General features: G+C 47.6%; 1 long non-coding RNA gene across 1 annotated transcript in view; it reads left to right on the top strand.

Moving 5' to 3' along the window:
* The window catches only part of LOC137528956 (uncharacterized), a 94,312-nt gene extending 76,719 nt beyond the window's left edge, over positions 1-17,593 (top strand). The window contains exons 5-6 of the long non-coding RNA XR_011023505.1: positions 15,988-16,062; positions 17,378-17,593. This is a non-coding gene — a long non-coding RNA (uncharacterized lncRNA). The remainder of the gene's footprint in view (positions 1-15,987; positions 16,063-17,377) is intronic.

The following is a 17,593-nucleotide window of genomic DNA, read 5'->3' as shown; positions in this document are numbered from 1 at the left end:
TGAAGCATTCACACAGCAGGGCACAGGGCTGGCGTACGAGAGAGAACGGCGCCGGAGACTTGGGCGCAGGACACAGCCAGTATATGGCTGATCCTGCTGCCGCACAAGTCCGGGCCGTGTTAATTACTATTCCCCCTCCAGGCCGACATGGATAGTGGGGGAATGAAATAATTCGGCTTCCAGCAATTGCTGGAATCCGAATTATTGTTTTAAAAGCAACTTCAGGTCCGTCTTCTGACGGCGCTGAAGTTACTCCCTGTGCCTGCGATAGCCGTAGTTCCTATTACGGCCTATGGTGGCGCCGGCTGCGCCCAAGTCTCCTGCGCTGCTGCGCCCAAGTCTCCAGCGCTGGATTTACCGTGTTCGCAGGGCTGTGCTCATTCAGAGCTGCTCCATGCTCTGTACACACGCTGCTGCTACATCCAAAGTCAACTGTAGCAGGGAAAGATAGGGAGCAGTGCAGTGAGCTGCTGGATCCCTGCAGATATTCTGGTGTCTCAACTTGTGCCTGTCTCCAGACACTGCACTAGCCCTGGTCTGAGGGGGGATTCTGGGCAGCTGTAATACCCCCCTGCATTTGCCTATGGCTATGTGCGGTAGTCGTCGGAGAACTTAAGCTGGGTACTCACCTTCCGACGGCTCCTGCGACGTTCCCTTGACGACGGTCGTCAGCGACACCTCTTCCTGTCGGCATGTTAGCGCACGGTCACGTGATGTACACGGCAGGACGAGCGAGATTTCCAGCGATCGTGGTACTTTGCGTGGTGTCGTTGGGGATCTTAAAGATCTGATCTGCCACGTCGGTCTGTAGTCATTGCCGCGACGCTAAGCAACGTTTGCATCGTGTTCCTGTACCCACCTGGCGATGTTGTGTAGAAATCGCCAGTCAACGGGAAAATCGACAGGTGGGTACGCAGTTTTAAAGGGACTCTGTCATTAAAAAAAAAAACCTCTGGATACTTACCTCGGGAGGGAGAAACCTCAGGGTCCCAATGAGGCGTCCTCCTCCCCTGTAGGTTCAGGGAATCCAGCGCTGGCTCCCTTCAATACTCCCCCAAACCTCCCCCAACAAGCTTCACAAGGGATTATATATACCTCGCTGGGATCTAGTGCAGGCGCAGCAGCAGCTCTTTGTTCGAGCTCGGCAGAAATAGCCGAACCCGATTGTATCCGCTTTTCTGTGCAGGCGCAAAAGAACTTGCACCTGCGCAGTAGAGCGGATCAATCGGGTTCGGCTATTTCTGCCTTAACCCGAATGAAGAGCAGCTAGTGCGCTTGCGCAGGATCGCAGGAGGTAAATATCTCGTCGCATTTCGGGGGACCCTGGCACTTGAACAGAGGAGGACAGGGGGAACCCTCGTTAGGATCCAGAGGCTTCCCCCTCCCGAGGTACATATCCCCCAGGGTTTTTTTTTCCCATTAACAATAACAATATTTATATAGCGCTTTTCTCCCTGGGGACTCAAAGCGTTGTGGCCCTGCATTATGCAGTCTCAAAGGCTAGGGAAAAGAGGTGAGTTTTTAGCCTTTTTTTTTTAAAGCTGTCCAGAGAAGGAGCCTCTCGTACTGATTGTGGAAGTGAGTTCCATAGAGTCGGGGCTGCATAAGAAAAGGCCCGAGCACCAAATGTTAGGTGTATCCTGGCAATAACCAGCTTCATCTAATTGGCAGAGCGGAGGGTGCGTGGAGGGGCATAAAGTTCCAATAGATCCGCTATGTATTTGAGTCCCATGTGGTTTAGAGCCTTGAATGTCAGCAGGCAGATCTTAAAATGGATTCTCCATTTTACTGGAAACCAGTGAAGAGTTTGCAGTACTGGGGTGATGTGTGAGCTGCGGGGGGCATTGGCTAGGAGTCTGGCTGCAGCATTCTGTACTAGCTGTAAGGGGTGCAGAACCTTTTCTGTAGATCCGATGAACAGGGCGTTGCAGTAGTCTAGGCGGGAGGATACAAATGCATGAACCAGGGCAGGTAGGTCTTCAGCTGGGATAAGGTGTTTGATTTGCGCTATATTTCTTAGATGGAAGAAGGAAGACTTGACGACAGCTGATACCTCCTGTCCAAGTTGTAGATTTCCATCCAGGATCACCCCAAGGTTTCGCACAGAGTCTTTATACTGTACAGTATCTCCCCCAATTGCTAGTTTGAGGTAGTGAGCGTTTTGAACTTTATCCATCATGTGTGGACCGCCTACCACCAACACCTCTGTTTTGTCAGAGTTCAGCCTCAGCCAGCTGGTGTTCATCCAATTTTGTAAATCCACTAGACACGCATTTATGGATGCTGATGGGTCTTGGGTGCCAGGCTTGAAGGACAGATACAATTGTGTCATCTGCATAACAATGGTATCCTAGGCCATAGTTCTGGATTATTTTGCCCAGTGGGAGCATGTAGACTGCAAAGAGTAATGATGATAGTACAGAACCCTGTGGAACGCCATAGGCAAGTGGCACTGGATTAGAGTAGTGTGTGCCCAGACATACTTGCTGTGTCCTGCCAGATAGGAAGGTCTGAAACCAGCTAAGAACAGTACCCCTTAGGCCACAGTAATTTTTCAGTCACTGGATTAGTATTTCATGATCCACAGTATCAAGTGCTGCAGACAAGTCAAGAAGAATCAGAATTGAGCAATCACCCTTGTCCCTTGCAGTAAGTAGATCATTCATTACTTAGACTAATGCCGTTTCAGTGCTGTGCCTTTTCCTGAATCCTGAATGAAAAGTATCAAAGATGTTGTTATCTGTAAGCCTGGCTTCTAGATGGTTGGCGACTGCTTTCTTGATAACTTTTGATAGGAATGGTAAGTTCGCCAAAGGTCTGTAGTTGGTCACAGAATCAGGATCTAGTGATGGTTTCTTCAAGAGGGGTTTTATGATTGCTTTCTTTAGTTCTTCTGGGAAAAGTGCACTTTGCAAGGAGCACTGAGTGATTTTGTGAAGTGCTGGCCTGATCAGCTCTGGGCACTGCATTAACCCTGTGGGCGATACAATTATATCGCCCAGGAGGTGGCGCAGCACTATTTTTTAAATTTTTTTATTTTTTAAATCATGTAGCGAGCCCAGGGCTCGCTACATGATAGCCGCAGCGCAGCGGCATCCCCCCACCCACTCCGATCGCCTTCGGCGATCAGAGCAAGCAGGAAATCCCGTTCAGAACGGGATTTCCTGCTGGGCTTCCCCGGTCGCCATGGCGACGGGGCGGGATGACGTCACCGACGTTATGGACGTCGTGACGTCGGAGGGAGTCCAGATCCACCCCTCAGCGCTGCCTGGCACTGATTGGCCAGGCTGCGCAAGGGGTCGGGGAGGGGGGGGACTGCACGGTGAGCGGCGGCGATCGGAAGTTACACGCAGCTAGCAAAGTGCTAGCTGCGTGTAACAAAAAAAATTATGCAAATCGGCCCACCAGGGCCTGAGAAATCCTCCTGCGCGATATACCCCGAGCTCAGCTCGGGATTATCGCTCAGGAGGTTAAGGATCCAGTGGGGCCAGGATCCAGGTCGCAGGTAGTAGGGCGGAGACTTTGAATGAGAATTCCAAAATCTTCTTCACTCAGAGTGTCAAAGACTTGCCATGGTGGTACGGCAGTATGGGGATAACATACAAACTCCGTACAGATAGTCTCCTGGCTGGGATTCAACTGGGGAAGCAGCGCTGAAAGGCGAGTGCTGACCACTACACCACTGTGAAAGTAAACTAGTCCAACAGTGACAGAGTGATGTAACAACGCAAAGTTGCTTCTATAATGAACTCTCAGCTTCGGATGACGTAGCTTTCACGGAAGTTAATGTCAAAATGGTTAAGACGAAAGATGTAAGTGACTTTGAACAAGGAATGATTGTCAGTGCAAGTAGAGCTGGTGCGAGCATTTCCAAAACGACGTCTCTTTTAGGATTTTCTCACCCAACAGTATCTCAAGTGTTTACAGAGTGGCAGCTGAAAAAAAAAAAACTTCAAGCGCTAAGGACTACTCTGGTTGAAAAAGGCAGGTGAAGGAGAGAAGTAAAAGACGAGTAGCACGCATAGTCCGCAGCAACAGAAGGACAACGCAACAGATTACAGCTGAATTCAATGCAGGTGCATCACAAAGCATATCCCAAAGCACAGCAAGATGGATTTTGCAAAGGATGGGCTTTAGCAGCAGGAGACCATCAAGAGTGCTTAAAGGATACCACAACCGAACGGTTGTGGTAAAATTGATTGCCGCACTGTGTAGAGGGTAATGAGCGCATACCTGCATTTCCTCCAGCCCCCCTCCATCTGCCGCCGTTCTTAGATTATCCATGCCGGTGTCCGGCGACTTTACTGAACTTTACCCCGGACATACTGCGCCCTGTGTGCGCAGTATGTCTTTCCCCCTTCGCTTCTGGCCGGCGCATAGTGCCAGGCTCAGAAGCACGCTGTCCCCTTTTTGCTGCGTGTGCGCTCCATTACACCGAGCGTCACATGATTAGCATGTGACGTTCGGTGTACATAGCAAATCTTTTTACAGAAAGTTGTAAAATGAAACACAATAATGCAAAATATGCATGAAGATGATTATACACAGCCCTAAGGGTGATTATAATTACAATTATTGGTCGCTGACCAGTGCACCCTCCTAAAATATAGGGGTGTAGGGCGTAATGACAATCCAAGCTAAGATAGAGTTATTATGAAGAGAGAAATACCATCATACAATGTTGGTATTTCCCGGGAGTATATGTTCGTCCTCAGTGATAGAGCAATGTAAACTTGCTGGGAGACCCTTGGCCCATAGGGAACATACACCAGGGCACCCCATAACAGATGTTTATTAATCAGAGAGGGCTCACGAAACATCCCACTATCTATCCCGTATTGTTCTTGTAGCCAGCTGAGGCCACATGCATATCTAGTGAAGAAATAATATTGTGACGGACTAATGGGTCAAATAAATGACAATGAACCAGGCAATACAAGAAGAGAAATAACTAACAGTAAGACAGTAGACAAAGAGAAGGAAAAAGAGAATTAGAGGAAAGAAAAGAAGAAGAATGAAGGTAGGTGTCGGAGTGCGCCCAGGAGGGGCCGGGGAAAACCCACCGCATAGATGGTAGGATAAAAATGATCCCTTCTCGCCAGAGGACAATGATTATGTACCCCTTATGCCTCTTTTCAGGTAGACCTCCACTCCCATCAGATATATTATATATCATCCTTAAGAGATGCATAACTTGGGGTTTCCTTGAACTCAAACCAACTGAACCAGGTCTTCCAGAACTGTTCATGTCTGCCCTGAACAGTTCAGAATCAGAATCATTTTTATTTCGCCAAGCACGACTGGGTCGTGCCCGGAATTGGACTTGGCATACAGGGCTGAGAAAAACACAAAATAAATGTTAAACAAAACACAATACAATACAAATACAGTTTCGAACACAATTGCGCTACTGCTATAAAATGTTTTTAACTTTGGACTGCCATAGATCATCATCCTGGATCTGGATGATTCCGCATTCTCATCCCCAGGTTTACAAATTGCGTAAGGTGCGTCAATGTAATCAGGTTCTGACCAACCCTGCTTGCGAGGGAGGATTAACAGCGTGTGTAGGGAGTTTATGAATAGAGTTTAGAGAGTTAACAGCAGAGGGGAAGAAGCTGTTCCTGTGCCTTGAGGTCCTGGTGGCGATGGACCTGAACCTTCGGCCTGAACAGAGTCGGCTGAAAAAGTGGTAACCTGGATGAGAGGGATCGCTAGTAATCCTCAGTGCTCTGGAGCGCAGTCTGGAATTGTAGAGGAGGTCCAGAGGGGGGAGTGGTTTCCCGATTATCCTCTCCGCTGATCTTATCACCCTCTGTAGTTTGTGTCTGTCGCTGGCGGAGGAACCAGCGTACCAGACCAGGATGGAGGAACAGAGTACAGATTCGATTGTGGCGGAATAGAAACTCGTCAGGAGTTTCTGGGACATACCAAACTTCTTCAATTGGCGGAGGAAAAACAGCCTCTGCTGGGCCTTTCTTTGTGTGGATGTGGTGTTGGATTTCCAGGTTAAGTCCTTGGAGATGGTCGTGCCCAAGAGACGTGCAGGTCTTCCATTGAGCAAACCCAATCAACTTCCCTTAACCAATCTTTGATCGTGGGGGGAGGGGGGTGGCTTTAGATTTCCAGTTCCTAGCCACCAGTGCCCTAGCTGCGTTAACCAAATATCTAGTAAGAGTTTTTTTTTATATTTTTTTGATCGACCAGGAATTGTGGTGGAGCAAAGAAAAGGCAGGGGAATCTGGAAGCAGAAAATCAGTGAGTTCATGCATTATATTCCTTACATCAGCCCAATACTGGGCTATTCTTTTACAAGACCAAAAGATGTGCAGCAGCGTTCCAGGCTCCAGGCCACATCTCCAGCACACATTAGATGTGCCCGGAAACCAGGGCTGTGGAGTCGGTACAAAAATCTTCCGACTCCAACTCCTCAGTTTCTGAAACCACGACTCCAACTCCAACTCCGGGTGCCCAAAATTGCTTAGACTCTGACTCCTTGACTCCGACTTCTTAGTCTAATACTTAACAGGGCTGTCGATATTGTAAAAAAAATCATGCGACTCTGACTCCTGACTCCGACTCCTCAGTTTCTGCAACTCCGACTCCGGGTGCCCAAACTTGCCCCGACTCCTCGACTCCAACTCCGACTCCACAGCCCTGCCGGAAACATGACATGAAGCCTAGAGGGGGTCAGGTACCATCTTGTGAATATTTTATATCCAGCTTCTTGATTTCTTGATAAAATGGAAGATTTATGTGAAAAAAACAGAATCTTATTCCACTGTTTGTCACTGAAATTGAGCCCCAGATCTTGTTCCCATTAAGACTTGTACCAAGCTGCCAGAGAGTCTGAGTCATTCAGTAGTGAGTACATTAGAGAAACATTACCTTTCAATTGTCCCTCCCCCTGACAAGTCTATTCAAACAAACTGAGGGTTCTATTAAAGCTGGCCTTAGAGCCTTGAGAGAGCAAAAAATGTTTAAGCTGAATCCAGCTCCAACTATCCAGACACTGAGATTGTAAGGTTTGTTGTAGCAGTTGGAGCTGGACCCAATCCCCATCTTCTAACAAGTGATGGGCACGGAGTTGAGGACCCCCTCTCCATTTAGGATAACTTTTAGGGTGGAGTCCTGGTGGGAAGGCTGTGTTACCAAAGATGGGAAGGAGTGGTGTAGGCCAGGGAGATAGGAGTGGTAGGTGCCTATATTTTGCAAATAGTTTAATAGTGTGATTCACCAGTGTTGTAGCGGGGTCTTTCGGGTGGGAAATTTGGGCTGACGGGGTGTCAGCAAGACGACCAGACAGTAATTCATCCTCCATTGTAACCCAGCAATTACAGCTGGCATGCCTATGCCAGTCTATAATTCGGATCAAAACTGCGGCTGCGTAATATAGTTTAGGATTAGGGATGGCCATGCCCCCAGGTTCTTTAGTTGCTGTTTGAAGTTGGTACTTTAACCTGGGTTTTCGACCATTCCAGATATATCTAGAGAAGGTCTGAGTTACTGATTTAAGATATGCAGCAGACAGCGGGATTGGGAGGGTTTGGAATAGGTCAGCGAGGCATAATTGTCATTTTGACAATACTTATTCTTCCGAACCATGTAAACTGGGGCTTATCCCATTTTTTGAGATCTAATTTAATTTTCTCCAGGAGAGGCACAGAATTGTGTGCAGTTAAGTCGCTTGGGTTTGGGGTGAGAGTGACACCCAGATATTTCAGGGATCGGGCAGGCCATTTGAATGGAAAGGTACTTTGAATAGTTGCCTTAACCACTTGATGACCCACCCTTTACCCCCCCTTAAGGACCAGCGTGGTTATTAGTGATCTGTGCTGGGTGGGCTCTACAGCCCCCAGCACAGATCAGGGTGCAGGCAGAGAGATCAGATTGCCCCCCTTTTTTCCCCCCTATGGGGATGATGTGCAGGGGGGGTCTGATCTCTTCTGCCTGCGTGTGGCTGGCGGGGGGGGGGCACCTCAAAGCCCCCCTCCGCGGCGAAATTCCCCCCTCCCTCTCCTACCTGTCCCCTCCCCGGTGATCCGGGCTGCACAGGACGCTATCCGTCCTGTGCAGCCAGTGACAGGACGTCCCCTGTCACATGGCGGCGATCCCCGGCCGCTGATTGGCCGGGGATCGCCGATCTGCCTTACGGCGCTGCTGCGCCGCAGCGCCGTACAAATGTAAACAAAGCAGATTATTTCCGCTTGTGTTTACATTTAGCCTGCGAGCCGCCATCGGCGGCCCGTAGGCTATTCACGGAGCCCCCCGCCGTGATTTGACAGGAAGCAGCCGCTCGCGCGAGCGGCTGCTTCCTGATTAATCAGCCTGCAGCTGGCGACGCAGTACTGCGTCGCTGGTCCTGCAGCTGCCACTTTGCCGACGCACGGTATAAGCGTGCGGTTGGCAAGTGGTTAAGTGAGCCCGGGATGAGTATCCCCATAGCTTCACTTTTGTCATAATTAATAGATAAATTAGACCTAAGTCCATATTTGCAGAATCAGATTTGGCTCTTTTGATGGCTACATCTGGCTCACAGACAAATCAGTAAGGGTTGATTCACTAAGCTACACTGCTCAAGCAGCACTGCTTAGTGTGGCAGCGCAAGTAAAATTTTGAAAGTAGTGCATGCTACTGCTGTAGCATGCACTACTAACGCTACCCCAAAACAAACTGCTGCTCCAATTGTACCACTCTAGACCCTGTCAGGTCCAGTGACTTTGTAGAACGAGATCCCCACAATTTGATTAGCCCAATAGGGCCAAAGTGCTGGGATCTCATCCTACAAAGTAATTCAAACTCCAAGTCAGCTAGCTAGTTGTACAAGCTGTTAGTCGGTATTTCTCCTTTCTGGCTCTCGAGGAAAATGTTGATGTTGCTGAAACCAAAGAGAAGCTGAAGACGTGTCTGACACTTTCGCTGCCCAGCGGATCAACTGTATACAGATCACCATGGCAACAGGGCCGTGAGCCCTACTGTCCCAGTTTGAAACATATTATTATTATTATTATTATTTATTGTATTTATAAAGCGCCAACATATTACGCAGCGCTGCACAATAGATAAATGGGTTAACATACAGGTAGAACATACGGAAACTCACAACAAAACAAGATCATGCAAATGATTTGATAACAATACAGTGTCATAGGTCAAGATAGAGACTGTTCGAGTCTACAAGAAGGGTGGTTGTGAGTAAGATTGCATAATCAAGATGGATACATTAGGGAGGAGGGCCCTGCCAGAGGCTTACAAGCCATATTGTATGGCTCTCACGGAATTACATTTTAAAATATGTGGCATTTATGGCTCTCTCAGCCAAAAAGGTTCCTGACCCCTTCTTTAATAGAATGGACATTCCACTTGATACGCATATTAAGGTAAAAAAGATGTGAAAATATGATTTGCTTGATTAATGTTGGTTAAATTATCAGCAGAGAATTCATGGGGAAAGGTGTGTGTGTTTTTTTTTTTTTGTTGACTGCCCTAGTGGGGGAGCAGTATGGGGGCCACATGGCTTTGTACTGCACCTGCTGGCACATAGCTATGTATGGTGGAAATGCAGTCAATATCCAGTACATTTCTGGTGAGATGTGACTGAAATTCGAGTGGTGCAAGGTGGTAAACCAATTGCTGGTCTCCAATATCTGATCAAGGAATAATAACATTTTTGCTAAATCGAACTTCCGTTGCATTGCATATGGCCAGTGGCCACCTTATCACTGATTGTCTGCCTGAAGGTGCTTGAAAAGGGCACAAGTCAGAATGGGGATAGACATCTCTTGTCCCACTCACTCGTTGGCCCTTATTCCATTCACCTTTTCTCCTAAGTTTTCTCCTACATGACCATTTTTTCATCTTCTGTTTAAAATATTTTTTTAGCATTCTGCAACTGAAAAAGAATCAAAATGTAGGTGAAAAATTACTGTCAATATTATTCTGAGAAGTTTCTTGCTTGATAGTTGCTTAAAGGACTTACGAGGCCTGATTTTTAAAAAATAAACAAAAAAAGTTAGATACCTGTGTGTTTTTGTAAGGCACGGAGGACGCTGTCCGCGCCCTCCGTGCCGTTCCGCCGGGTCCCCGCTGCTGAATATCCCCCCGAACGACCCCCGACCGCACGGCCCGGGTCGGGCTCTCCAGTCTTCACCAAGATGGCCGCCGGAGCTGGCCGCGGCTGCGCAGTCCGCATAGCCGCGAGTGCGGCTGCGCAGCTCTAAGGCCAACTCCCCGATCCACGCTACTGTTACGTGGATCGGGGGGGTTGGCCTTAGAGCTGCGCAGCCGCACTCGCGGCTATGCGGACTGCGCAGCCGCGGCCAGCTCCGGAGGCCATCTTGGTGAAGGCTGGAGAGCCCGACCCGGGCCGTGCGGTCGGGGGTCGTTCGGGGGGATATTCAGCAGCGGGGACCCGGCGGAACGGCACGGAGGGCGCGGACGGCGTCCTCCGTGCCTTACAAAAACACACAGGTATCTAACTTTTTTTGTTTATTTTTTAAAAATCAGGCCTCGTAAGTCCTTTAACTGGTTTTGGACCGGCCTTGTTTAACCTCCTTGCCGGTTATCCCGAGTTCAGCTCGGGGGAACCTGCATAGGAGGATTTCTCAGGCCCTGCTGGGCCGATTTTCACAATTTTTTTTCCCTGCACGCAGCTAGCACTTTGCTAGCTGCGTGCAGTTTCCGATCGCCGCTGCTGCCCGCCGCGCCGCCCCCTCCCCCCCTCCAGACCCCTTGCGCAGCCTGGCCAATCAATGCCAGGCAGCGCTGAGGGGTGCATCGGGATTCCCTCTGACGTCCCGACGTGACGCCATCCCACCATGGCGACCGGGGAAGCCCAGCAGGAAATCCCGTTCTGAACGGGATTTCCTGCTTACTCTGATCGCCGAAGGCGATCAGAGTGGATAGGGGGATGCCGCTTGTCAGCGGCTATCATGTAGCGAGCCCTCGGCTCGCTACATGATTTAAAAAAAAAATTGCTGCGCTGCCCCCTTGCCGCCAGAATTGTAACGGCAAGGGGGGGGTAAAACTATGCCGCACTTAGTTTGTACCACAGGTTCAGGGCTCTTTTCCATTATGAAATGCAATCGCGTTTCAAACTAATTTCCACTATTGCGATTGAGCTACTATACTCAGTATAGTAAAGCTCTATCCCATCCAAAACGTGGCAGGACTAGGATTGCGCTCTGGACAATATCAAGACGCAATCGGATCGCACTAATGGAAATGGACACTGCCGTTTCCATCAGTTTTACTGTACACTGCATTTTGCGATCCGTTGGCTATCAGAATCAGATTGCAAAATGCAGGGTAGTGGAAAAGGGCCCTCAACGCCGCCTGATGCAGAAGCGTATGTAATGGCCCATACTCACGAGGGACTTTTGTCGCCTCAACACGCGGCGCGCGCGTGTTGCGGCGACAGGTCGCCCGTGAGTATGGGCCGTCGCACGCCCGCGCGCCCCCGAACTGTCGCCCGTCGCTATGTCGCCATGCGATTGAAACTTTCAATCGCATGGCGACAGTCGCCGCTGCCCCCCCGCCGCAACTGTCGCTAGTCCGCGTGAGTACGCGGACTAGCGACAGCAACCTCCATTGAGGTTCACAGACCTTCCGGTGAGCTTCCGGCGGGGGGAGGAGGAACGTCAGCGACAGCTTCCGCCTTGCCGCTGGTCCCTCTTCCGCATGTGTACGCGGAGGGACCTGGCGAGAAGCTGTCGCCGGCCTGTCGCCCACACGCTCACGTGTGCTGGCGACAGGCGAGTTTTGCAGCCCGTGAGTACGGGCCTTAATACCGTGTCCCCACCGCCACAGAACAAGACAGCTGGACAAGACAACTGAGCTCTATAACTTGATCAGGAGCAGCTTTCATTGGCTCCTGATCACTGTGAGCCAACCACAGTAATCAGGAAATGCAAAAATAAAAAAAAAAGTCCCTGGTCCTTAAAGGGAACCATAGCTGAAGGAGAAAAAGAAGTTATACATACCTGGGGCTTCCTTCAGCCCCATACGCGCTGATCGCTCCCACGCCGCCATCCAGCACTGCCCGCAGCTACGAGAACCGGCTTCCCGCTGTTCCATCAGTCAGAGCCAGTCTAAGCATAGAGGGCGCATTTCTCCTGCTTAGCCCGGCTCCGATGACGTCTCGTAGTTGCGGGCAGCACTGGATGGCGGCGTGGGATCGATCAGCGCGTATGGGGCTGGAGGAAGCCCCAGGTATGTATAACTTCTTTTTCATATCACCATCTCTGGTTCCCTTTAAAGGACACCCGAGGCGAAAATAAACTGATTAAATAAATGACTGCATCCATCTTCCTTCTCTTAGATATGACTTTTTTAAGATATTCCACAGTTTTATTTTATATTTAAATCTACTTTTTACGTTTTAACCGTTTTATTGTTTTTGCTCAATGACACATTTATTGAAGGATGCCAGAGCTAAAATATATGAACTATTTTCATCTCTTTCCTGCTCTCAGAAGCCATTTTCTGCTAGGAAAGTATTTTATAGTTGGAATTTCTTATTAGTGAGGGTCACACTGTAGTCACTTCCTGTCTGGACTAAATCAGCCACTTACATACCTGATATTTAACTATTTCAGTCAGAGAAAGCAAAAAAGGATAGCATAGTTATTTGTATGCTAGCCACTGCATACCCATGTCTATCTCATCATGTCACATGTCACTTCGGGTATCCTTTAAAGGGACCAGAGCGTTTGTTCCATAATCCGTTAAAAGGCATTTTAAAATATCACCTTGGAGAAAATTAAAAGTCCATAGAAACCCTCAACAAAATTGACAGAAACAACTTTACCAGGGACATTATTGAAAAGACTTGTAGTTTCTGTGTACCGATATTGCAAATAACGAACTCATTTAAATACTCCTCGCATAAATGAAATGACATTATGCACGACATTTGCCCAACAGTCATCTGAGTTGATGGTTTGGGCAAAACGTCCAATGTCAGCTGTTTGTCGTTGTGAATTGTCCAATATGGTGAAATCTGTTGTTTGGATATTCCAAACAACTTTAGTTTAGTGAGTGTTCTATGCATAGTACACACCATGCAATTTCCCATCAGATCGACGGGGGGAATTGATAATTTCTGATCGGTTTTCTAATCGATTTTTCTAATTACCTTTTGGAAATCATAGATTTGATGTCTATCTAATGGGAAATTGCATGGTGTGTACCAGGCACTAGGAGAAAAAGTGAATTAAATAAGGCCCTTTATCTCATCCAGGCAGGTTTTATTTGCATAAAACACTAAACCCTTTGTTTAGTTTACAATCAAATTATCTTAAACAAATAAACTCCCCTTTCTCCTAAATACTAAATCTTTATCTTTGTTACTGAAATAGACCTGAGACAATGGTTGGACATGATCTGACTTGTCTTTTCAGTCTGTAAACAGATCCATGTACAAACAATGAAATGCAAAATACTCCCAAACTCATGCAAGATAATGCAATAAATTGTATGCAAATGTGTGCGGGTTGAAAATGAGCCAATGAAATCCTACCATGGTGGAGTTCAATTGTTCTATATTCAAGCTGTGATCATTTGCAGGAGCTAGTCTAGTTTAGGGGACCCAGCAGGAAATCTCATAGGGAAAGTCCACTAAGTGATTGAGTGGACAGCACCCTCTTGAACTGCTGGGTTTCAGATATTTTGTAGTAAACTATGCCCATATTATTCAGCCAATCAAAACACTTCATGCAGTAGAGGGTGTTGGGATTGGAGAACTGTTTCCTACGAGGATTATACACAATTTGTAAAAGAAAGTTTATTGCATCTCATTGACTATCCCTAATGCCCACTCAGCTCTCTGCTGAGGGACATTGTACTCTGGGGTGTGGAGAGGGGAGGTGGAGCAGGAGGCATGCTACCACTGGGGGATACACCAGAAGTTGGATGAAAGCAGAAGGTGCAGCAGTAGAGCACAGGGAACTTTTGTACAGACACAAGACTGTTCCTTAGGCTGCATTCACAGTGGGACGTTGTGTTGTAATGTGACATTAAAGTCACAACGCAGCATTACAACGCAACAGGAAGTTGGTATTGCACATTAACGATGCGTTCCTGTTGCATACAGTAGGCACAGTAAAGCATACAGGCAAAGTATGCTTTCCTGTAACTGGTAACGTGTGCGCTTAGAGGTAACGCACTGCAAACAGTGCATTACCATAACGCTACACATTACAATGCAACGCATAGGATTAGCATTGCAGTGCAGTAAGCTGCATTATAAGACTTTATAATGCAGCACTGCAACATCCCACTGTGAAAGCAGCCTTAAAGTGAATGTGAATGATAGTTCTCCATGCTGCAGATTTCACGTCTGCACAAAGCTTTATGAAACGGAACCTAAAGTGAGAAGAATATGGAGGCTGCCATCTTCATTCCCTTATAAACTGACAGTTTCCTGACTGTCTTGCTGAGCTTTTGCCTAATGCCTATACTTGTTTTTGAGTCACACACCTGCAACAAACATGCAGCCAGTGGAGTCACATAAAGATTGCATGCTCTTTCTGTGCCAGTAATGTAGAGGACATCTGAAGTAAGAGGGAGATGGAGGCTGACATATTTATTTCCTATTAAAAAATACCAGTTGTCTGGCAGTCCTGCTCATTTCTTTAGGTATGCATGCATGGTCAAAGTCATCTGAGATGGCCAATAAAACTGCCTCAGCTGATAATCATGCTTGTGTACAGTGGCCCCCAACCGCCACTCTGCAAGCAATCTGCCCAGTGGATCTACTCACCCGGCTGGTCGCATGTAATGATGCAATCAGCAGAAGCCAGCACTAGGAGAGCAGTGAGAGAGAAGATAGGTCTCTGATTGCCATGGGCTCCAATTAACATTCTCATATGACATGCTTCAGCTCAACACAACAGCACACTGACTGGCTGTGAGTCTGTGACAAACAAACTGCTCACCCTCAGCCGCTCCATTCCTCCTCAGTCAGGACAGCAACGCCACCTCCTCCCTTCTGCTGTGCAAGTCAAATGAAACACTGCTGCTCTCCTGCCTCCCTCTCCTCACTCACTGCCAGACTCCTCACTAGAGATGTCGGCGAACGGTTCCCGAACCGTTTGCAGGCAAACGCCTCACCCTGTACTACTTCCGGGTCGCTATGACTCAGAGTAGTACGGCTGCGCTGGCCCGGCGGCGCGCATCCTAGATCACGCTCCTGTTGCCGGGCACTTTCTGCGCATGTGTGTGACGTCATGAGTGACAACACGCTCATGCGCAGAGAGTGCCCGGCAACAGGCGCGCGATCAAGGACGCACACCGCCGGGTCAGCGCAGCCATACTACTCCGGGTCATAGCGACTCGGAAGTAGTACAGGCACATAGAGATTCGCCCGCGAACAGTTCGGACCATCTCTACTCCTCACAGAGCACAACAAGCTGCTTTTCCCCAATGATGACCTCTTCACTTCGCTCTCCTCTTGCTCCTCCTCTGACTGCATGCTGTTAGTGTAAACACAGTACAAAAATGCTGCCCCTGTAATCTCTGCGACTGATGCAAATGTCTCGCCTTGCTTCATGAGAGAACCGTTCCTGTATGAGGCGGACGCGATAATTGGGGGGGGGGGGGGGGGCGTCTACTGAACGGATGCACTAGGTTTAGTATATTTTTTTCCCTGTTTTTTGTCCTCTACACATAGGTGCATCTTATGGTCAAGTAAATATGTCCGCCTCCATATGCCTCTCACTTCATGTGTTTTTTTTAAAGTATTAGAAGCAGAGCATCAGAAGTGAGCATCTGGCATTGTTTATAAGGGAATGAAGATGGCAGCCTCTGTATTCCTCTCGCTACAAGTCTCCTTTAAAATAGAACATTTTTGAATTCCAAGTAAGAAAGAAGTAAATTTTTGATTACCGTATATGAACAATAGGCTTTCTAGGGAATGATTGATTTTTTGTATGTGTGTGTGCCATAGACCAATTAATTAATATTGTGTCGTACAACCTTAAATTACAGCACTTGTTGGCAAAAAGAAAGGGAAGAGGGAGCCAAATGCAGAAAGATATATCTCGCTGGGAAGACGTTAAATGAGTAAGTAGGAAATGTATTTATGAAACTACCACATTAATTCACATACCCTTAGTAATCATCGAATGGTAATTCAGGTAAAAACAAACAAAAAGCAAAATGATACAGTAGAGTAATATATCCGACTCCGAGGTAAAAAGTAGCCACACTGATGTAGCACAGGGGAGGTGATAGGATGGCAGAAGAGTCTAGGCATGTATGAAGTTGGTGGGCATGGGTGTGGTCATATAGTAGTATAGTATTTGGGAGAATTGTTGGTGAACCACATACACCAATATAATCAGTATTGCATAACCAGGGATATATGACAAGAAAAAAAATGGGTGTGGTCATGACACAGGGCAGGACCAAATGATGTGGGCAGGGCCAAATGATGTATGGGAATCTACCAGGGATTTAGCTAAAAACATCAAGACACAGTTATGATCTCCCAATGTATAGATATAGGCAAATTACAATTCAAATAATACACTTTTAATACGTCAGTGCTAAAAGGAGAGGGTGCAGCCACAGTCTGTTCTTTTGTGCAAAACAATTTATAATTTAGGCTGAGTTCACACTCCGGTGCAGTGGCGTAGCAATAGGGAATGCAAAGATTGCGACTGCACCGGGGTCCCTGGACCAGAGATGCCCATTAGGGGATTTCCTTTATCCTGCTTTTAGCTTTTCATTGGTATTATACTGGCAGAGAACACCTCTATAACTGCATTGAATAGTGGTAATCCTCAAAGTGAGTGTTTACCATTTAAAAAATAAAAAAGTCGGATACTCACCTAAGGAGAGGGAAGGCTCGGTCCTAATGAGCCTTCCCTCTCCTCTCCCGGTGCCCGGTCCCGCGCAGGATCCCCCGTGGCAGTATTCAACCAGTTCGGTCAAATACTGCCACTTCCGCATGCCGAAGGGAGGTTTCGGAAACCTTTGGGAGCACTCGGGCTCCCGAAGACGGGCCGCTCCATACTACGCATGCGCGAGCGCCCTCTATGATGCACTCGCGCGTGCGTAGTATGGAGCGGCCCGTCTTCGGAAGCCCGAGTGCTCCCGAAGACCTCCGAAGTCCCTGCGGCGGTGGACGCGAACGGGGGAGCCAGCGCAGCACCGAGGGCACCGGGAGAGGAGAGGAAGGCTCATTAGGACCGTAAAAAAAAAATTATGATATAGTGAATTGGTTGTGTAGTACGGATAATTACTAGAAGATTAGTAGCAAAGAAAATATTCTCATATTTTTATTTTCAGTTATATAGTGTTTTTTTTATAACATTGCATAATTCTCTAATATTTGCAGTTTACACAGTACTCAACATTCTAAATGTTTTTACAGAGCAGGCCAGTGAACTATTGACCTGTCCTCTGGAGAGAAAAAAAAAATACAGTGACTGACAGTTGAGATAACAAGCTTCAGAAGACAGAGCTCTCTGCAACTTTGAAAGTCGTGGATCTCAATAGCTTTTTTGCATAGATACCTGGAGTTTCTTAACTCTTCCTGTACTGGAAACAATATTAGACTTTATGTCTCTGCTCCTAATGTTTTATTTCT

Source organism: Hyperolius riggenbachi, chromosome 8 (genome assembly GCF_040937935.1).
Source record: "Hyperolius riggenbachi isolate aHypRig1 chromosome 8, aHypRig1.pri, whole genome shotgun sequence".
Lineage (NCBI taxonomy): Eukaryota > Metazoa > Chordata > Amphibia > Anura > Hyperoliidae > Hyperolius > Hyperolius riggenbachi.
This window is presented reverse-complemented; position numbering and strand designations above follow the sequence as displayed.